The sequence below is a fragment of the Callospermophilus lateralis genome, chromosome 2, assembly GCF_048772815.1.
Source record: "Callospermophilus lateralis isolate mCalLat2 chromosome 2, mCalLat2.hap1, whole genome shotgun sequence".
NCBI classification, from domain to species: domain Eukaryota; kingdom Metazoa; phylum Chordata; class Mammalia; order Rodentia; family Sciuridae; genus Callospermophilus; species Callospermophilus lateralis.
In genome coordinates, this window is record NC_135306.1 from 210,263,715 (window position 1) to 210,284,445 (window position 20,731).

Consider the following 20,731-nt stretch of genomic DNA (forward strand, 5'->3'; position numbering starts at 1 on the left):
AAATTTTCAGTTATGGCAAAACCTTTCTATGAAGGCACACAAAGGAAAAAACAGAATATTCAAATTGGGGGACCAAAATACAAAAGGACTTTGAGGACACTAAAGAAGCACTCACCTGCTGCAGTCTGGCTGGGCACAAAATAACCGAGCCACCATGAGGCACTTGTAGGTTCAAACAGGAGCTCCTTTATTGCCCCAACTCCACTGGCACTCCATGCGCACTTCCCAGGAACACTTTCACCCTCCACTGGGCTCCGAGTGAACTCCACGGGGACCCCCAGAGAACTCAACAGGAACTCCAAAGAAGGGAGTGCCTGAGGCAGCAGGAGCCACCCTATTCCCAGAGTCACCCTACTGCTGGAGCTGCCCTATTGCCCGACAGCAGGGTCCATATACAACTCAATACACAGCCTGTTTCAATCCAGCATCATCTAGTCACAGCAACTATAACTTAATTATCATCATCTTAATGGCTTCCTGGCATCACCTCTCAACCACTCCTTATGGCAAAATGCCATTTGCCATCCCAACGCAGATGTGGCTCTCAACACCCATATACCTGGACACCTGGACTAGGATTCCCTGACCTCACAAAGCCTTTCTTCCTTTATGTCCATAAATGGTATGGAAGAGCTGTAGTATCTGACTGAAATGCTAGGAACATGGCACATTCAGTGGCCTATCTATCTAAAGAGCTGGACTCTGTATGTAGCCTAAGAAGGCTGGCCATCTTGCTTATGGGCCCTTGCAGCCATGGCCCTTCTGGTGTTGGAAGCTAATAAACTGGCTATGAAACATGAATAGGTGTCCCTGTTCCTCATTAATTTTTACATTATAAGAGAACAAAGGATAATATTGGCTGAATAATGAAAGAATAGTCAGATACCAGGGCATGTTCTATGAAAATCCACATAGACATGTTGAAGTTGTATGGACTCTAAACCCAGCAACTCTGCTACCTATCAAAATAGGACAACCTATTACAACTGCATTGAGGTCATGGATGAAGTGTTCTCTAGCAGAACAGACCTGACAGACAAGGGCCTAAATAACCCTGATGCAGAATACTTCAGAGTTGAAAGCAGTTGGAGACAGCCCTGAGCTTATACTCAGAAACCTGTGGTGGCTCTGAGGACCCATGACACAATGTGGAAGGCCCTCACCACCACTGTGACAATGAGAATGTCCCAGAAGTTCAATGACACACTGGCAAGGCACTAATCCCCATTGACTCATTAATGAAGGCAATTAGTTATCTAGAATACTGTAGAAGAATTTAAGCACAACCAGATATTTTAAAAGTCCCTTAAACTTGCTGAAATAGAAAGGAAGACCCTAGTTCTCACTAAGACTCTTGGGAAGGCCCTGATATAAAATCAAATCCTGGGGAAAATGCTGAGCACAACTGTGATGCTGGAAATCGCACTCAGCTCCACAGAGACTCTGGGAAATTCCATGGGATTCAATGAGAAACTCTGAAAGACCCTACTGTTTGCTTGGGAAAGATTCAGAGACTAACTCTGAGGCCGGGAGAAGCAGTGAGCATCACTGAAATCCCAAGAATAGCACTGAGCCTTATAGAAAAAGGGTTAAAAGCCCTTAGAGAAGGGGACTCTGAGAATAGCTCTGAAACTCAGCGAGCCCCTAGAGAAACCAATGACACCTATTGAGAACCTCCAGGAAGGCCCAGAGCTCTTACAGAACTTGGGAATGCTGTTGTGCTTCACTGAGAATCTGGAAAGGCAATGAGACCACTGAGATTTTGGGGAAAGCCATGCATACATCTGTCAACCTAAGGAAGACCCTGAGCCCCCTAATACTCTGAGTAGATTTTGAACACTATTGAGTCAACAGTGAATAAGCTTAACCCATCTGACATTTTGTTGGACTTTAGCCTATTCTAAAACCTGGGCAATAATCTGAGCACCATGAAGACCATGAGGACCTTTCTAAACATGATTGAAATTCTGGAAAAGTCCTTGGGTCCTCCTGAGGCTGTTGGGTAGGCCCTGATCTTCTTAGATGCTAGGGTTGGCCATGAGACTTACTCATGCTGAGAAAATACCAAAGATATAGATCCTTGAAGAAAAACCTTGACATCATGAAGGGTCAGGGGCTGGAACTATGCATGACTGTGAACATGGCAATGTTGCTAAGCTCCAATGACTATATGAGAAGGCAAAGAAATCAGTAAGACTTTGAAGAACCTGGTGCACACATCTATGACACTGCAGAAGACGTGAGACTCTAAGGGAACAAAAGGTGATGGAAGCAAGATGCAGAGGCAAAATGGCTGCTTGTCTAAGCAGCTGTCTTTATTTATACTGATAGGTTACAGTAGCTCACTGCACCATTAGTTCATTAGGTGTTTTGGTTGAGCATGTATTAGTTATCGTAATAGTGTCTGGGAGAAACTGCAGAATGTTCCAGCTGTGGGAAACAAGACACTTCTTATTCTCCAGGAGTTTGCTCACCAGAGACACTTACTGTTTAGTACATTCCCACAGTCACACACTTACAGCTCCTCCTCTTTTTTTTTTCCTTTTGGAGGGATAACATTTGGGGTTTATTTTTTGTTTTGTTTTGTTTTGTTATTCAATATTGGTGGAGAAAAAAATAGGGTAGGCTTTGACAATAACAAAAACAAAACAACAATCCCAGTTTTAGTAAACACTTGCCTATGACTAGTTGTTTAATCCAAGTAAGATTGGTTAACCACATGGTTAACCAATCCAATATATCTAAACTTCCAATATCCTGTTGGATCTTTTTAATGATGTCCATAAGGTAATACAACCCTTTTGAACTGGAGGTACTATTGTCACTTAAATTAAAGCAACATATATTGTTAAGATTATTACAGTCTTTATGATGTAATACTAATAAATAATCATTTGCAGCCCAATTGTGAAAAATGACTTGATGATTTTTGTGCTTCATTTAGCATATTGATTTCCATAGAATTATAATACATATTTTTCATCATATCACAGGCCAATTTTATAGTTTGTTTGTAAGCCTGACATTCAATCCAATGAGTACAAAATTATTCAAAAGCATAGGACATATATGAAGGGGCATATAGTTTAAAAACTGATACATTTTTAAATGTATTTGCCCCATAGTGGCAAAGCAGACTAATAAATGAGAAATGTAACCAGGTACCTTTTCAGACCTATAGGCACTAGCCCAAATGAACCCAGAATGAGTATTAATGGAAACATGGAGAAAGGAAAAAGGATAAAAGGGAGATGGAAAGGATAATGTCCATTTCCTTTGGACATTATCCATTTCCCAAAGTGCATTAGACTATAGGCCCCATGAATTTACAGATTCCCACATGGGAATCTGTAATCCCAGAAGGGCATAAAGTGAGAAAAGTTACTGACAATGGCACAAGCCTATTGGGAAAACAGGGAAAACATCTTTAGTGAGCAAGGGTTTTGATGAAAATATCCATGAGGTTCTACAGCATCTGAAAAATAAAGAATAGAGGGATCTCACAGCTGCATCTCTTCTGTTACTTTCCATAAGAGGTCCTGGAATTTATCATTAATAAAAACGGATACTACCCGCTTTGCTTACCTCCATCTGTATACAACATCAACCCAGCTACAAGAGGAAGGGTAGAGATTAAGAAAGAGAGGGAGTGTGTAATATGACATAACAGAGAGATTCACCCATCATGAGACATGTGAAAAGAAATTGGTGCTTAAAAAATCTGTTAATTTAACTTTATAGTAGGAGAAAAATTTTAAGTATTGGAGATGTAGAATTTTTTCATAAGTGAGATGTAAAAAAGAATGTCCATGCCTGTTGAAGATAAAATTTTAGCGCAACCATCAGCAATTAATTATGCATATGTATCAGCAAAAGGCAGAATATTGCAGTCTGAAAAATGAGGAGAGTGTAACCATTCTGATATATACAATCTTTGATTATAAAATAGCAATTAGTGCTATAAAGGCATAAAGTTTTCCTACAAAAATTAGCAATAATAATGGCACATTAGATGCAGGAGGTTGATCCCCCAATTCTGACAACAATTTTCTATTAATTTTTTGTAGAGCTTAAAGAAGGCAGTGTAGTGTGGTTTCTTTAACAACTAGAAAATATGAGACGGCATACCAATATTTAATGGAATATAAGAACATGCCCAGTGTAAATGTTCTAGAAATTGCTATAAATGAACCAAAAAAAATAGAAGAAAGGTTAAAATTTGGAATGTGAGGAATTGAATATTTTTGAAATAATGTATATCCCAAGTAGGTGATAGGTCATTAATGTTGATTCTTTTTCCATAACAACATGGAGTCCTGATTGTAATAACACTTCCTGTAATGTTTATAGAATTTCATTTGTGATGTTTCATCCAATAAGCAATATACCATCCATACAATGATAAAGAAATAACTGAGAAAATTCTGACCACAAGAGAGCAAGGCTGTATTAACAAAATATTGACATAATGTTGGGCTACTTAGCATTTCTTGTAGGAGAACTTTCCAATGGAATCTATTAGTAGGCTTATTATGGTTAAAAATGGGGACAGTAAAAGCAAATTTTTTGATCTTTCTGATCATCAAGAAAAGAGAGGAATCTTTTTGAAACATTCTTTTAAGTCAATGACATATAAATAAAAATCTTGAGGAATTAAGTTTGTGTTTGGTGATCTGCATTGAAGCAGACCTATGAGTTTATACATTTATTAATTTCTCTTAAATCTTGAAATAATCTCTATTTTTCTGATTTCGGTTTTATAACAAAAATGGGCATACTCCAAGTGCTAGGAGAAGGTTCAATATACCCTGATTGTAGCTGTTGTTGAATAAGGGCCTCTGCAGCTGCCACATTTCCCTTTGACAATGGCCATTATTCAATCCACAAAGGGGTAGGGAATTTCCACTGTACTGACAAGACAGTCAGATCTGCAGAGAACCCTATGGAAAACGTAATTCTGCACACATATGGAGTTTATGTAGAATGTCTCTGCCCCCATATAGGAAAAGGTATTGCCATCACATATGGCTGCACATGAATGATGATTTGTGTTGGATTGGAAAAGCAGAGCATTGTGACCATAGGGAGTGTAGGACACCGGTTCATTATTGCCTTCTATGTCCCAAACCAGAGTTGCCCTTTGAAGGGGCCATGTATGAGGCCATACCAAAAGGGATATGATATTAGCACCTGTGTCCAATAATCCCATAATTGGTTGCTCATTTAAGTAAAGGGTCAATTTAGGTCTACTTTCAGTGACCAGTAAACATGTTCCCATGATAGTAGATTCAAACCTTTCACTTCCTCTTTTGTTTAAAGGCTGTTGAGCTGTAACATAGGGAATCACAATTAATTGAGCAATGGAGGATCCTTTGGGGAGGCTTCAGAGAATATCGGACCACATTAGGCCATATATTATACAGTGTAAACAGAATCAATTACCTCTGGGATAACAAATTTTTCTTCTTTAACATTATGAGAATGAGAAAAAGAAAATACAAAAGCATTTTTTTTGGGTCAAGTCTCCAGAATTTGAGTGGAAATTTTATACACCTCCCCAGGAAGCCACACTGGGCTTTTTCAGTAGTAATTAAATCTATGCCAGTGCTCCCACTAGGGGCATGAAAGGATTTCTGGAACAATACTCTATTTGAACCTAAGAGACAGCTATGTCTGGATTGGGAACATTTGTGTCATGGGATCTTGAGAAGGCTGGATATATGCTTTCCCTCCTTTTTGCCACTTTCCAAAAGAGTTGGTTGAAATTCTTATTTATTTATTTTTTATTTATGTATTTATTTTAATTAAATATATATGACAGCAGAATGCATTTTGATTCACTGTACACAATTGTGGCACAACTTGACATTTCTCTGGTTGTACATGATGTAGCATTGCACTGTATGTGCAGTCAGACATGTAACTAGGGTAATGATGTCCATCTCATTCCCCCAGCAGCTCTTTTTCACTTTTAATTTTTTATTTGTTTTAATTAGATATAAATGACAGTTAAATGCATTTTTGCATCAAAAGATAATTGCTTATCCTCTGCCTGTCCATCAGGATTTAGCCTAATAGCACAAACAGCTAAGGTGTGAGTTTCTCCCTCCTGCTCCACTTGGGGTAAACATTCAGCCAAATGAGATCTAACCAGTGGTGGTGGTGGCAGCAGAGGAGAAAAAGGAGGCAGTGAAGGCAGAAGGAACACCTCCATAAAGAATTTCTGGATCACAAGTGGCAGCTGGGTGGTAGCAGACAGAGGAGGAGGTGTTTGCTGGGAGACAAATAGCATTGGACAAAGATGACAAGCATGTAATGGGAGCTCACACCTTCTCATGAGCTTCTTACCTACATCTTCCCAATCTTCTCCACTTAAATAACCACTTTCTGAGTACCAAGAGCAACAAGAACTTACTTCTGCCAGCAAAGCAGTGAGGTCAGCATTACATATGGCATGTCCAGCCTTGTAAAATAAATAGGAGAGCTCAGCCCAATGACATCATTGAGGGTCAGATAGGTAATTTCCCATAGCTTACCAATGGGGATCAGTACCAGCTGATGAAAGACATGCATCAGCCTGCTCCAGGTGATAAGCTACTCCTTTCCCCATTAACACATCCAGAAGGGTCCCTGTTTCAGATGTTCAGACACCACATGGGTACCAGCTGTAAGAAAACAAATAAAAATGAAAGCAAGATGCAGACATGAAATGGCTGCTTGTCTAAGCAGCTGTCTTTATTTATACCATTAGGTTACAGTAGCTCACTGGCACCATTGGTACATTATTGTTCCTTATATCACTAAGTTGGATACACTGGGTTATAATGTAAGATGTTCTTGTTAATAATCAGATAAAAGTTCCTGAGAAGCATGCATTAGTTATCTTAATAGTTTCTGGGAGAAACTGCAGAATTCCAGTAGTGACAAATAAGACACCTAGTATTCCCTGGGAGTTTGCTCACCAGACAAATTTTCTGCCTTTACATTTCCACAGTCAGAACTCTTACATGAGACTCAGCAAGAATCTTTAGAGGCACTAGGTCCCTAGTGCCTAGGCCTGAAACTCAGCTAAATACTGGGGAGGCCCCAAGAAATACTGTGACCCTGGGAATGAAACTAAACTCAACTGAGAACCTGGGAAAAGTGCTGATATTTACTGAGACCCTGGCATAATCCTGAATCCAGTGTGTCCTTGGGGAATTATCTAGACCCATTGAGACTCTGGCAAGAGCACTGGACATGACTGAGACACTGCAAAGGCCCGTGAAAAAGTGAAAGTTTGGTAATGGCCATTTCCACTCCCATCCAGAGTGGGAGGCTGAACTAAGGTCACTTGTGTGAATTGCAGTGATGCAAAATAAAATGCAGACACAAATTACCTTTATATAAGCTTAAGTATGGCTTTCTCCAGCTCTCAACCTCAAGCTCCCCAAAAGGGAGAGCAAGAGAAAATTACAAGAGTCTGAAGAGAGAGAGGGAAGCAGGTTTGGAAGTGGACTTTTATTTTGGGGGATGCTTTTCTTAGGAAGCTCTGTCCAAAAAAGGGGAGAAGGAGTAGGACTGCAAGGGAGCAGGTGAGTGTACCTCAACCCCAGCGGGTACCACTACACCTGGAGCTCTGCCTTGCTATCTGAGGAGGGACAACACCCAAGTCACTATGAAATGTAGTAACTGGTCAGAGTCCCTGCCTGAGGAATGGAAGGTGTGTTCATTCAGAGTGACTTCCCACTGAGGCCCTGGGGAAAACCAGCAACTTCTTAAAAACCTGGGGAATATTGTGAACCACACTGAGATGCTAGAGATGTTCAAGAACATGCTAAGGAAGAAAGGATAACACTAAACTCATGGGAAAAACTCTTATCATGATTGTTTAATTGAGACTCATTGAGACTTTTGGCAAGGCCCTACAATCCATGAAATCAGTTCAAGAGACTGAGCCTCATTAGGGACCTGGAGAATCCCTGAAACCCAATGGTACACTGAAAAAAGAACAGAACACAACTTAGAAACCTTGGAAGGCCTGAAACCCAAGAGACACCTTTGAAGACCTTCAGATTGTACAAACTCATGAAAATGATCTGAACACACTTGAATTATGGTGGACTACCCTGAGCCTCAGTGAAATCCTGGGAAAGGTCCTGAGACCTACTGATATCTTGGGGAAAGTACTGAGGCCCACAAAGAAAATATGGAAAAGCCATGAAACAATTTATTGACTTGGAAAGCACTGGAACACAAAATAAACTGGGAAAAATCTACAGTTTAATGTAGACACTGGTGGAGGCCCTAAAACCCATGAGGAGATAACGAAGACCTTTAGCCCAGCAGAAGCTCTCTGGGGGAATCTGAAACACAATAATACCTAAGGCCCCCAAAAGATGCTAGAGGATGCCCTGAGCCAGTATAAGCCAATTTGGAAAGCACTGAATCAGACTGAGATTTTGGAGTAAGCCCTAAGTTTACACTCAGAAACTTGGGTGGCCCTGAGTGCTGCTGACACAGAAGGAAAAACCCAGAGCTCCACTATATCCCTGAGTTTCAGTGACACACTGAGCAAGGTACTATTCCCCTTTGAGACACTAGAGAAGGCCATTATTTATACAGAATACTGTGAGAGACTCTAAGCACCACAGGGTATTTTGCAGAGTTCTTAATCCTACTAAAATAATAGGCTAAGCCCTAGACCTATTCAAGCCTCTTGGGAAGACCCTGACACAAAATCACACTCTGGAGAAGATGCTGAGGAGCACTGTGATGTAGAAAATGGCACTGAGCTCCACACAGATCCTGGGCAAGGCCTGGGATTCAGAAAAAAAAAAAAAAACCCTGAAAAACACTAAAATCACAATTTTGTTGGGAGCAACTTAGAACCTACCTCCAAGTCGAGGAGAAGTGGTGAGCATCACTGAGACTCTAAGAATAAGACAAGCCTCATGGAGAAGCTGGAAAAGAACCTGAAAGACAAAAAGACTCTGAATGGATAGGAAACTCAGTGAGCTTTTAAACAAGGTAATGTGACCTGTTTAGAGCCTCAGGAAACCCCAAGTACATGGTGACATTGGGAACAGAGCTGAGATGCACAGAGATCCCAGTTTAAAAAAAAAAAAAGAAAGAAAAAGAAAATAAAATGAGACCACTAAGACTCTTGAGAATATTGTGCATATGTTTGTGAACCTAAGGAAGGCCCTTGGATTTCTAAATACTCTGAAGAAGATTTTGAATATCATTGAGACAACTGTGAATGAGCTTAAACACTTAGAGACTCTTACTGAGGATTTAGCCTCATTTAAGCACTGGGAAATATTTTGATCACCACAAACACCAGGTCATACTTTCTAAATAAGATTGAAATTCTGGGGAAAGCCTCTAGCCCCCCTGAGACTCTAAGGTAGGACTGAGCCCTACTGACACTGGGAAAAAAACATGAAACCCTCTAATGCCCCGAAGAAGGCCTTCAGAATCACTAAGAACCTGGTAGAACCTGGTAATAATATAATTTTTGTGAGTGGCAGGAAGGTTGTGAACCTCCTAAGATACAAGAGAAGGCCCTGGCACCACTGTGACCCTGGGGAATTTTCTGAGACTAAGTAACTATTAAATATAGAAAAAGAAATACCCACAAATACTGAGACCTTGGAAAAGAAATAACAAAGAAAGCCCTACACTGATGACTTTCCTCTCTCCCATGATAAATCCTTCCCAGACACTGACCACAAGAAAGGAGAAAGAGTTGCAGCAAACCTAGAAGTGATAGTCTCTGGGAAACATTGATTTTGTTTAATACAACTCCTCTCCCAGTACTGGCCACCAACACTTCAGCACAAGGATTCAAATCCCTGAGTGCCACACTGACATGCTCACTAAATCACCCATGACCTATATAAGCCCATTTCCCTCCTTTGTAGATCATGTTCCACCAGTAAAGTGGGTGCATTTTCATTGGTGAAGTCCTGTTCCTGAATGAGGGCAAAAATGATCTGGGAAGTTTGCCTCCAGCATAGTCTCTTTGTTCTAACAGTAAGAAACTAGGTTGGCCCTGAGCAACACTGTGATCCTGGGTATGACAATGAACTCCAATGACAATATGGGGAAGGTGCTAAGATATTTCTGAGACCATGGCAGAAACCCTGAATCTACTGTGTCCTTGGGGAATAATCGAGTCCAAGCTGACCCTTTGGAAATAGCACTGAACTTGACCGAGACACTGAAAGAGGCCCCGAGGAAAATGGAGAGACTGATCATGACTATGAGTTCCACAGAGGCCCTGGGAAAAGTCTTTGGCTTTTTGAAAACCCGAGGAACAACCTGAACCACACTAGTAAGCTGGGAATGTCTAAGGGCATAACTGAATGCATGATGAAAGGAAGAAAAACACTAAGACTCTGGGGAACAGTCTGAGCCCGAGTGTGACTGGAGGAGACCATGAAATGCACTGAGACCCTGGGCAAGGACTCACAATCCACTGAATCAGTACTAGAGCACATGAGCAACTTTTGTGACTTGCAAAGCCCTGAATTCCAGTGATAACATTTGCAAAAGGCTTGAACACTAGTGAAGGCCCTGAATATCAAGAGACACTTGTGTAGGCCTTTGAATCATGCAAACTCATGAAAAGCATTGGAACACTACTGAAATGCTATGTAACATCTTAGTTACAATGAAACCCTGGAGATTGTCCTGAGAACTGCAGACACCCTGTGGAAGTCACTGAGGCCCAATAGAGAACATGAGAGGGCAATTAGCTTTGTTGTTGAGCTGGGAAACACTGACAAACAGGGAGACTATGAGGAAGTCCCCAATGCCAATGACCCTGGTGGAGGCCCCGAACACCACCGTAATGCTATTTATTGAAGAGGTTTAATCTGAGATCCAATTATACCTGAGATCTCAGAGAAGACCAAGAGTGTCCCCTGAGCCTGAGGAAGTCATTGGAGAAAGCACTGAGCCAGACTGAGACCCTGCAGAAAGCCCTGAGCTTACCCTAAGAAACATGGACCAGCCCTGAGTGCCACTGACACAGCAAGGAAGTCCCTGAGAAATAGGAATGACCATGACAATGAGAATATCTCTCTGTTATAATGACACACTGGCAAGCTCTATTCCCTAATAAGACACCAAGGAAGGCCATTATTCCCAAAAAATGGTGGAAGAATCTGAGAACCGATAGATATTGCACTGAGTACATAAATACACTGAGATAGTACTGTAGGCGTATGCCACACTACTGTTCTTGGAAAATCCTAACAAAAAATTGAACACTGTGGAGGATGCACAGCACAACTATGATGCTGAGAATAGCACTTAGGTTCACAGAGACCTTGCTCAAGTTCCTAAGAAGCATTGAGAAAACCAGCATGGCTGTAAAAAGTATTTTCTTTGAGAAGATTTAGAGCTTCACTCCAAGGCTAAAAGAAGCACTGAGTATAATGAAGACACTGAGAATCACACTAAGTCTCAAGAATAACCTGTAAAAGACATAAATAATTGGATACTGAGCTTGATTCTGAAATTCAGTGTTCCACTGAAAATGGCAATAAGACCTGTTGAGAAACTTGGGAAGGCCCTAAGCACATGATGAAATTGTGAATAATGCAGATCTGCACTGAAAGTCGGGAAGAGAATGAGACTGCTAACACTCTTGGGAAGGTTGTGCACACATCTGTAATATTTATGAAAGGACCTTGGCCTTCCAAAAATTCTGAAGATCATTTTAAACACAAATAAAACTAGCAAAAAAAGAAAATTAACAAATCTGAGACTCTTGTTGAAGCTTTCAGCCTCTTCTAAACACTGGACAATATTACATACACCATGAATAACATGTAGGCCTTTCTAAACAATATTGTTATTTGTGGGAAGGCCTGAGCCCTCCTCAGACTCTAGGGTAGGACCTGAGGCCCACTGACCCTGGGAAAGATGATAAGTTCTGTGGATACCCTGCCTGTCACTGAGAATTTGGCACAGGCCATGATCATCAGTGTTTCCTGAGAAGACTATACCATCACTGAGTGCCCAGGAAGGCAATGACACCACAAATACTCTGCAAATGGCCCTGGAGATCACTATAATCCTGGGGAATGCCCTGGATAAAGACTCTGGGCAGGACCTGAGCAACACTGTGACCCAGAGAATGGCAATGAACTCCACTGAGAACCTGGGGAAAGTGCTGAGATTTGCTGAGACACTGACAAAATCTCTGAATGCCAAGAGACTTTTTTAAGGCCTTTGAATCACACAAACTCATGGAACACCCCTGAAATTCTATGGACAGTTGTAAGTCATGCTGAAATCCTAAAAATTTTCCTGAGAACTGAACAGCCATGAAAACTGTATTTTTATTTGGAAGATTTAGAGCATCACAATGAAGCTTGACTAAGCATGAGCATCACTGAGACTCTGAGAATAGCACTGGGATTCTTAAGCAACCTAGAAAAGACTCTGAAATAACAGGAGACTCTGAGGTTAGCTCTGAAACTCAGTGTTCCCCTACAAAAGGAAATGTTACCAATTGAGGCCCCAGGGAAAGCCCTGAGAAAATGGTGAAATTGTGGAAGATGCTGATCTGCACTGAGAGCTGGGAAGGCAATGAGAACACTAAGTCTTGGGAAAGTTGTGCAGACACCTGCCAATGTAAGGAGGGCCCTTTGCCTTCTTAAAAATCTGATGAATATTTTGAACACCACTGAGACAACAGTAAATACAATTAACAAATCTGAGATTCTTGTTGAAGCCTTGAGCATCTATCTTCTAAAACTAGGCAATATTCCAAGCACAATGAAGACAATGTAGAGCTTTCCAAACAAGATTGAAATTCTGGGCAAGGTGTTAAGCCTTCCTGAGACTCTAGGGTAGGCCCTGAGGAACACTGACACAGAAAAGACACTCAACTCCTCTACACCATGACTGTTACTGAGACACTGGGGTAGGCCTTGATCATCAGTGTAACCTGGGAATAGTATAGTGTCACTGAGCCTGAGAAAAACATGGCAGCACTGAGACTGAATAAGGCCCTGGGCACCACTGTGATCCTGGGGAATGCCCAGAGTCTCAGTAAGACTCAAGGCTGACCCTGAGCAACACTGTGACCCTGAGAATGACAATGAACTTTACTGACAAATTGGAAAAGTTGCTGAGACTTTTCTGACACCTTGGCAGAAACTCTAGAATAGTGTGTCTTTAGGGAACAATAGAAGCCATGGTGACACTTTTGGAATACCACTGAACATGACTGAGACACTGTAAGGCACTGGAGAAAATCTGAGATCCTAGTAATGGCCATGAGTTCCCCAGGAACTTGCAAGGCCTTTGTTACTTTGACTAACTTTTGAATCACATTAATATGTGGAGAATGTCCCAGAGCTCAACTGGATGCATGAGAAAAAGAAAGAGAACACTAAGACTCTGGAGGAATGTGCTAATCGTGACTCTGACACTGGAGGAGACCATGAAACACACTGAGATCCTGAGCAAAAACTTACAATCCACTGAATCACTGCCAGACTCAATGAGACTCCTTGATGACCTGCAAATGCACTGAATTCCAGTGACACACTGGGAAAAGACAATTGGAATACCAGTTAGAACTGAGTAAAGGCTCTTAATGCCATGAGACACTTTTGAAGGACTTTGAGTCACACAGATTCATGGAAAGCATCTGACCATGCCTGAAATTTTATGGATTGCCCAGATTACACTGAAATCTGGGTATTGGCCTGAGAACTACAGGTACACTGTGTAAGGCTGAGGCCCTCTACAGAGTGTGGGAAAGACAGGAGCTTTGTTGTTGAGCTGGAAAAGCAGTGAGACACAAGGACACCTGAAAAAGATCCACAATCTTGCTGAGACCCTGATGCAGGCCCTGAAGTCCACTGTAAAAGTGTTTATTAAGACACTACTCTCACAGAACTTGTGAAGAAAAAACTAGGAACCAATCATTCCTGAGTTCTCAAAAAAAATTCCAGAGAATTCCCTGAGCCCCTGTAGTCATTGGGAAAGCAGTGAACTAGTCTGAGACACTGCAGAATGCCCCGAGCTTACACTCAGGGACATTGGGTAGCCCTGAGTGCCACTGACACAGTGGGAAAAGTCTGAGCACCACTATGACCGTGGGAACATCTCTGTTACAAGTTCACACTGAGTAAGGCTCCATTTGGCAGAGTGACACTAGGGAAGGCCATTATTTTTCCAGAATACTAGGGAAGAAGCTGAGCACTATTAGATATTGTGCAGAGTTCTTAAATCCACTGAAATACTAGGGTAGGCCCTGGATCTCACTACAATATTTTAAAGGGCCCTGAAACACAATCAAACTGCTAAGAAGGTGCTGAGCAACTGTGATGCTGGGAATGGCACTTTGCTCCACAGAGACTCGGGGCAAGTCTCTTGCATTCAATAAGAAACCCTGAGAGGCCCTGAACACTGTTTTTTTGGAGGAAGTGGGGGATGTTTAGAGCTTTACTCCATGGTTGGAAGAAGAACTGAGTATCACTGAGAGTTTGAGAATAGCACTGGATGTCATGCAAACTATAAAAGACCCTGATATAATAGGAGTCTCTATGATTGGCTCTGACACTCAGGTTCCCCTGCAAAAATGGAATGAGACATTGAGCCCTCTGGAAAGGCCCTGAGTATATGAGGAAATTGTGAATGGTGCTGATCTGCACTGAGAGCCTGGGAAGATAGTAAGACCACTAAGACTCTTGTGCACAACTATGTCTACCTAAGGAAGCTCCATTCACCTTCCTAAGAATCTGGTGAATATTTTGAATACCAATGAGATCACAGTGAATAAATTTAATGAATCTGAGACTATTTTTGAAGCCTTCAGCCTCTTTTAAAAATGGGTAATATTCTAAACACCAGGAAGATTATGTGGACCTTTTTATATAAGATTGAAATAATGGGAAAGACTTTGAGCCATCCTGAGACTTCAGTGAAGGCCCTGAGACCATCTGACACTGGAATAGTCCCTGACCACATCTGATACTCAAAGTGTCACCAGACTCTGGGGTAGGCCATGATCATCAGTGTGACCTAGGAAGACAAGCTTCACTGAGTGCCTGGGAAGGAATGACACCACAGTGACTCTGCAGAAGGCCTGGGCACCACTATGACCCTACAGAATGCCTTGAGAATCAGTGAGATTGTGGGCTGGCCCTGAGTACCACTCTGATCTTCAGAATGGCAATGAACTCCACTGAGAATCTGGGGAAAGTGCTGAGATTTATTGAATCCCAGGCAAAAACTCTGAAACCATTGTGTCTTTAGGCAACTATGTAGGCCATGGTGAGACTCTGGGTATAGTACTAAACATAACTGAGACAGTGTAAAATGCCCTGTGAGAAACTGAGAGCCTAGTCATGGTCATGAGTTTCACGGAGGCCCTGAGTAAGGTCTTTGGTTTTTGAATATTTGAGGAACATTCTGAACCAAACTGAGATGCTGGGAATATCACAGAGCTGAACAGAATATTTATGGAAAAGAAGGAGAACACTAACATTCTGAGGGAACACTGAGCAGAACTGGAGGAAGACACAGGAGGAGATCATGAAAAACACTGAGACTCAGAGTAAGGACCTGCAATCCACTGAACAGTACCATCATCCATGAGGCTCCTGAGTGTCCTGCAAAAGTCCTGAATTCAAATGATACACTGGGAAAATCCCTCAACATGACTTCAAAACCAGTGAAGGCCCTGAGTGCAAAGACACTTTTGAAGACCTTGAATCACACAAACTCCTGGAAAGCATCTGGACATGCCTATAATGCAGTGACAGCCCTGAGTCACACTGACATCCTAGGGATTGTCCTGAGAACCACAGGTGAACTGTGGAAGGCATTGAGGCCCACTAGAGAACATGGAAAAGACAGGAGCTTCATTTTTGTGCTGGAAAAGCTATGACCCAGATGAGACACTGGGAATAGCAATAAAGTTGACTGAGACACTGAAAACGTCCCTGAGAACTGAGAGCCTCATAATGGTTATGAGTTCCACAGAGACATTGAGCAAGGCCTTTGGCTTGTTGCCAACCTGGGGGTCATCCTGAACCACACTGGGATGTTTGGAATGTCCAAGAGCTTAAACAAATTCACGAGGAAGAAAAAGAGAACACTAAGACTCTGGGGACACCTGAGTACTACTGTGAAAATGGAGGACCATGCAACCCACAGAGACCCTGGGCAAGGACTCACAATCCAATGAATCAGTAACAGAGTCCATGAGCCTCTTTAATGACCTGCAGAAGCCCTGAATTCCAGTGATACACCAGGAAAAGTCTTGAACACAATTTAGAAACCACCGAATTCCAAAAGACAATTTTGAAGACCATTGTATCAAACAAATTTATGTAAAGCATCTGAACACCATTGAAATGCTAGGAACAGCCTCGAGATATCTCAACCTGAGATACCGGGGATTGTCAAGTGAACTACAGATACATCTGGAAGGCATGGAAGCTCACTAAAGAACAGGGGAAAGCCATGAGCTTCATTGTTGTCCTGGAAAAGCAATGACACAAAAAGAGACCCTGAAGAAGAGTCACAACCCCACTTCTACCCTGCTGGAAGCCCTGAACAGAATGGTAAATCTGTTTATTTAAGGCCTTTAGCCTCACAGAAACTGTGGGGGAAAATATCTATAACCCAATTATACCTGAGACCTCAAAAAATACCTTAGAAACTCCCTGAGTCCTGTAACTCATTGATAAATGCACTGAGCCAGACTGAGACCGTGGAGAATGCCCTGAGCCTACAGGAAGAAACTCAGTGTACCTTGACAGCCTATGAGACAGGGAGAGACTCTGAGCCCCTCTGATACATGGAGTGTCACTAAGACTCTGGGGTAGGCCTGACCATTGGTATTACCTGGAAGACTATAGCTTCACTGAGTGCCTGGAAAGGTAATGTCACTACTAAGACCCTGCAGAAGACCCTGGGCACCACTGAGACTCTGGGGTATATCCTACAACTCAGTGGACTCTGGGCTGGCCCTGGGACACTGCAAACCAGGGAATGGCAATAAACACACAACCTGGGAAAGGTGCTGAGATGAGTGAGACCCTGGCAAAATCTCTGAATTCAATGTAATTTGGGGGAATTATTTAAGTCCTGGTGAGATTGTGGGAATAGCATAGAACATGATTTAGACTTTGTAAAAGGCCCTGAGTAATACTCAGAGTCTGGTAATGGCCATGAGTTCCACTGAGGCCCTAAGTGAGGCCTTTTCCTCTTTGCAAACTGGGTAACACCCTGAACCACACTGAGTTGCTACAAATGTCCATGAGCTGAACTGAATGCATGAGGGAGGAAAAGAGAACATTAAGATTCTGGAAAAACACCCTGAGCTAAACTGTGAGACTGTAGAAGATTATGACATCCACCGAAACCCTGGGCAAGAACCCACAATCCCCTGAATCATTACCAGAGTCTGTGAACTTCCTTATTGACCTGCAAAAACCCTGAAATCCAGTGAAACAATGGGAAAGCTCAATTAAAATATTATAAATATTATAAATGTTCTAAATGCCAAGAGAAAAACTTTTGAAAGCCTTTGAATCACCCAAACACAAGGAAAGCATCTGAATACCCTGAAATTTCTTGGACAGCTCTAAGTCACAGTGAAATTTTGGAGATTTTCCTGACAACTATAGATGAACTAGGGAGTGCATTGAGATCTATTATAGCATGGGGAAGCCATGAGCTTCATTGTTGAGCTGCAAAAACACTGACATGAGGAGACCTTAGGAAAGATCCACAACCCAACCTTGACCCTGGTGGAGGCCCAGAAACAAGGTGTAAAACTATGTATTGAAGGCCTTTTGCCTCAGAGAAGTTCTGGGGGAAAACTCTGAGACCCAATCTCACCTGGCATCTCAAAAAAGAGCCAAGAGAATTTCCAGAACACCTGTAAGTCATTGGGGAAAGTACTGAGGAAGACTGAGACCCTGGAGAAAGCCCTGAGCTAACACGTGTGATCATGGGGTACCCTGAGTGCCGCTGACACACTGGGAAAGGCCCTGATCACCACTGTGGTAATGGGGCTATCTCTCTGTTACAGTGACTCACTGGACATGGTTCTATTTCCCAATCAGACATTAAGAAAGTCATTAATTTCCCAGAATACTGTGGGAGTATCTGAGCAGCACTAGATATTGTGCAGAGTTTTATATCCACTGAAATAGTACTGTAGGTTGAAGGACCCACTACAAATCTTGGGGAAAGCCCTGACACACAATCGTACACTGAGAAAGATGCCAAGCACCACTGTGATGCTGAGAATGGCACTTAGCTCCAAAAACAACCTGTGGAAGGCCCTGGGATTCATTGAGAAACCCTGGTCAACCCTGAACCCCGTGTTTTGTTTCAGAAGATTCAGCGCCCTGCTCTGAAATTGGAAAAAACATTGAGCATCACTGAGACACTGAGAATGGCACTAAGCCTCAGGGACAACATGTACTAGACCCGGAAGTAAAAGAATACTCTGGGGTTGGTTCTGAAACTCAGTGTTCCCCTGCAAAGAGCAAGAAGACCGATGAACTCTTGGGAAGGTTTGGATTACATTGTGAATCTGTGAGTGGTGCTGATCTGTACTGAGAGCCTGGAAAGGCAATGAGACCACTAAGATTCTTGCAAAGGTTGTGCACACATCTGCCAAAATAAGGGAAGCCCCTTTGTCTTCCTATGAATCTGAAGATTATTTTGAACACAACTGAGACAATAATGAATAAAATTAATGAAGCTGAGATTCTTTTATAGGGGTTAGACCTCTTCTAAACACTGAGCAATATTCCAAGCACCAGGAAGATCATGTGGCCCTTTCTAAACAAGATTGAAAATCCAGAGAAGTTCTTGAAACCGTCTGAGACTAGGTGAGGCTTTAAAGCCCACTGACACTGGGAAAGGCCAGATCCCCTCTTCTGAGTGTCAATAAGACTCTGGGATAGACCCTGATCATCTGAGTGAGAACAGTTATTGACAATGTCACAAGCCTTCTGGGAAAAAAATGGACATCTTCATTAGTGAGTGAAGGTTTTGATGAAAATATCCATGAGATTCTAAAGAATCTGAAAATAAAGGATAAAGGGATCTCACAACTACATCTTGTGTGTTACTTTCCATCAGAAGTTCAGGAATTTATCATTAATAAAAACACATACTAGCCCTTGTTGCTTACCTCCATCTGTATACAACATCAACCCAGCTACAAGAGGAAGCATAGAGAAGAATAAAGAAGGGGAATGTGTAACATGACATAATAGAGACTCACCCATCATGAGACATGTGAAAAGAAAAAAAAATCTGTTAATACAACTTGATAGTAGGAGAAGAATTATAAGTATTGGAGATGTAGAATTTTTCCATAAGTGAGATATAAAACATGAATGTCCATGCCTGTTAAAGATAAAATTTTAGTGCAACCATCAGCATAATTATGCATATGTATCAGCAAAAGGCAGAACATTCCAGCCTGAAAAATGAGGAGAGTGTAACCATTCTGATATACACAATCTTTGATTATAAATAGCAATTACTGATATAAAGGCATAAAATCTTCAAACAAAAATTACCAATGATAATGGCACAATACATAAAGGAAGTCAACTCACCATTACTGACAACGATTTTTTATTAATTTTTTGTAGAGCTTGAAGAAGGCAGTGTAATTTCTTTAACAACTGGAAAAAAATAAGAGCATATCAGTAGTTAACGGGATATAAGAACATGCTCAATTTAAATGTACTAGAAATTGCTGTAAATGAACCAAAAAAAAAAAAAATAGAAGAAAGGGTCAAATTTGGGATGTGAGGAATTGAATATTTTTGAAGTAATGTATGTTCCAAGTACCTGATAGAGAGTTAAGGTTGAATTTTTTTCTGTAACAACATGGAATCCTGATTGTAATAGCACTTCCTGTAATGTCTGTAGAATTCATCTGTGATGTTTCATCCTATAAGCCATATATCATTCATGCAATGATAAAGAAGTAAATGAGAAAATTTCTGACCAAAAAAGAGCAAGGCTTTATTAACAATGTAGTGACATAAAGTTGGGCTATTTAGCATTTCTTGTGGGAGAACTTTCCAATGCAATCTATTAGTAGGCTTATGATGGTTAAAAATGCGGACAGTAAAAGCAAATTTTTTTTCTGATCATCAGGAAAGAGGAATAGTTTTAAAACATTCTTGGGGCTGGGGATGTGGCTCAAGCAGTAGCGCGCTGGCCTCCCATGCATGGGGCACTGAGTTCAATTCTCAGCAGCACATAAAAATAAAAATAAAGATGTTGTGTCCACCAAAAACTAAAAAATAAATATTAAAGAAAAAATTCTCATATTCTCTCTCTCTTTCTCTCTCTCTCTCTCTCAAAAAATTCTTGTAAGTCAATGAAATATAAAGAAAAATCCTGAGGAATTAAATTTGTGTTTGGTGATCCTCATTGAAGAAGACCCATGGGTTTATACATTTATTAATTTCTCTTAAATCTTATAATAATCTCCATTTTCCTGATTTCAGTTTTATAACAAAAATGGGCATATTACAAAGGCTAGCAGAAGGTTCAATATGTCCCAATTGTAGCTGTTCTTGAATAAGGGACTCTGCAGCTCCACATTTTCCTTTGACAATGGCCATTATTCAACCCACACAGGGGTGGACAATTTCTACTTTAGTGACAAGGCAGTCAGATCTGCAGAGACCCCTATAAAAAATATAATTCTGCAGAAATCTGGAGTTTA

General features: G+C 41.4%; 1 long non-coding RNA gene across 1 annotated transcript; it reads right to left on the minus strand.

The window, feature by feature from the left end:
• Positions 1 to 3,416: 3,416 nt before the first annotated feature.
• Positions 3,417 to 19,664, minus strand: LOC143393108 (uncharacterized). The gene is made up of 3 exons (XR_013090460.2): positions 19,605 to 19,664; positions 6,537 to 6,665; positions 3,417 to 3,475 (listed from the first exon to the last, which is right to left on the minus strand). It is a non-coding gene; the product is annotated as an uncharacterized LOC143393108 (long non-coding RNA).
• Positions 19,665 to 20,731: the final 1,067 nt, after the last annotated feature.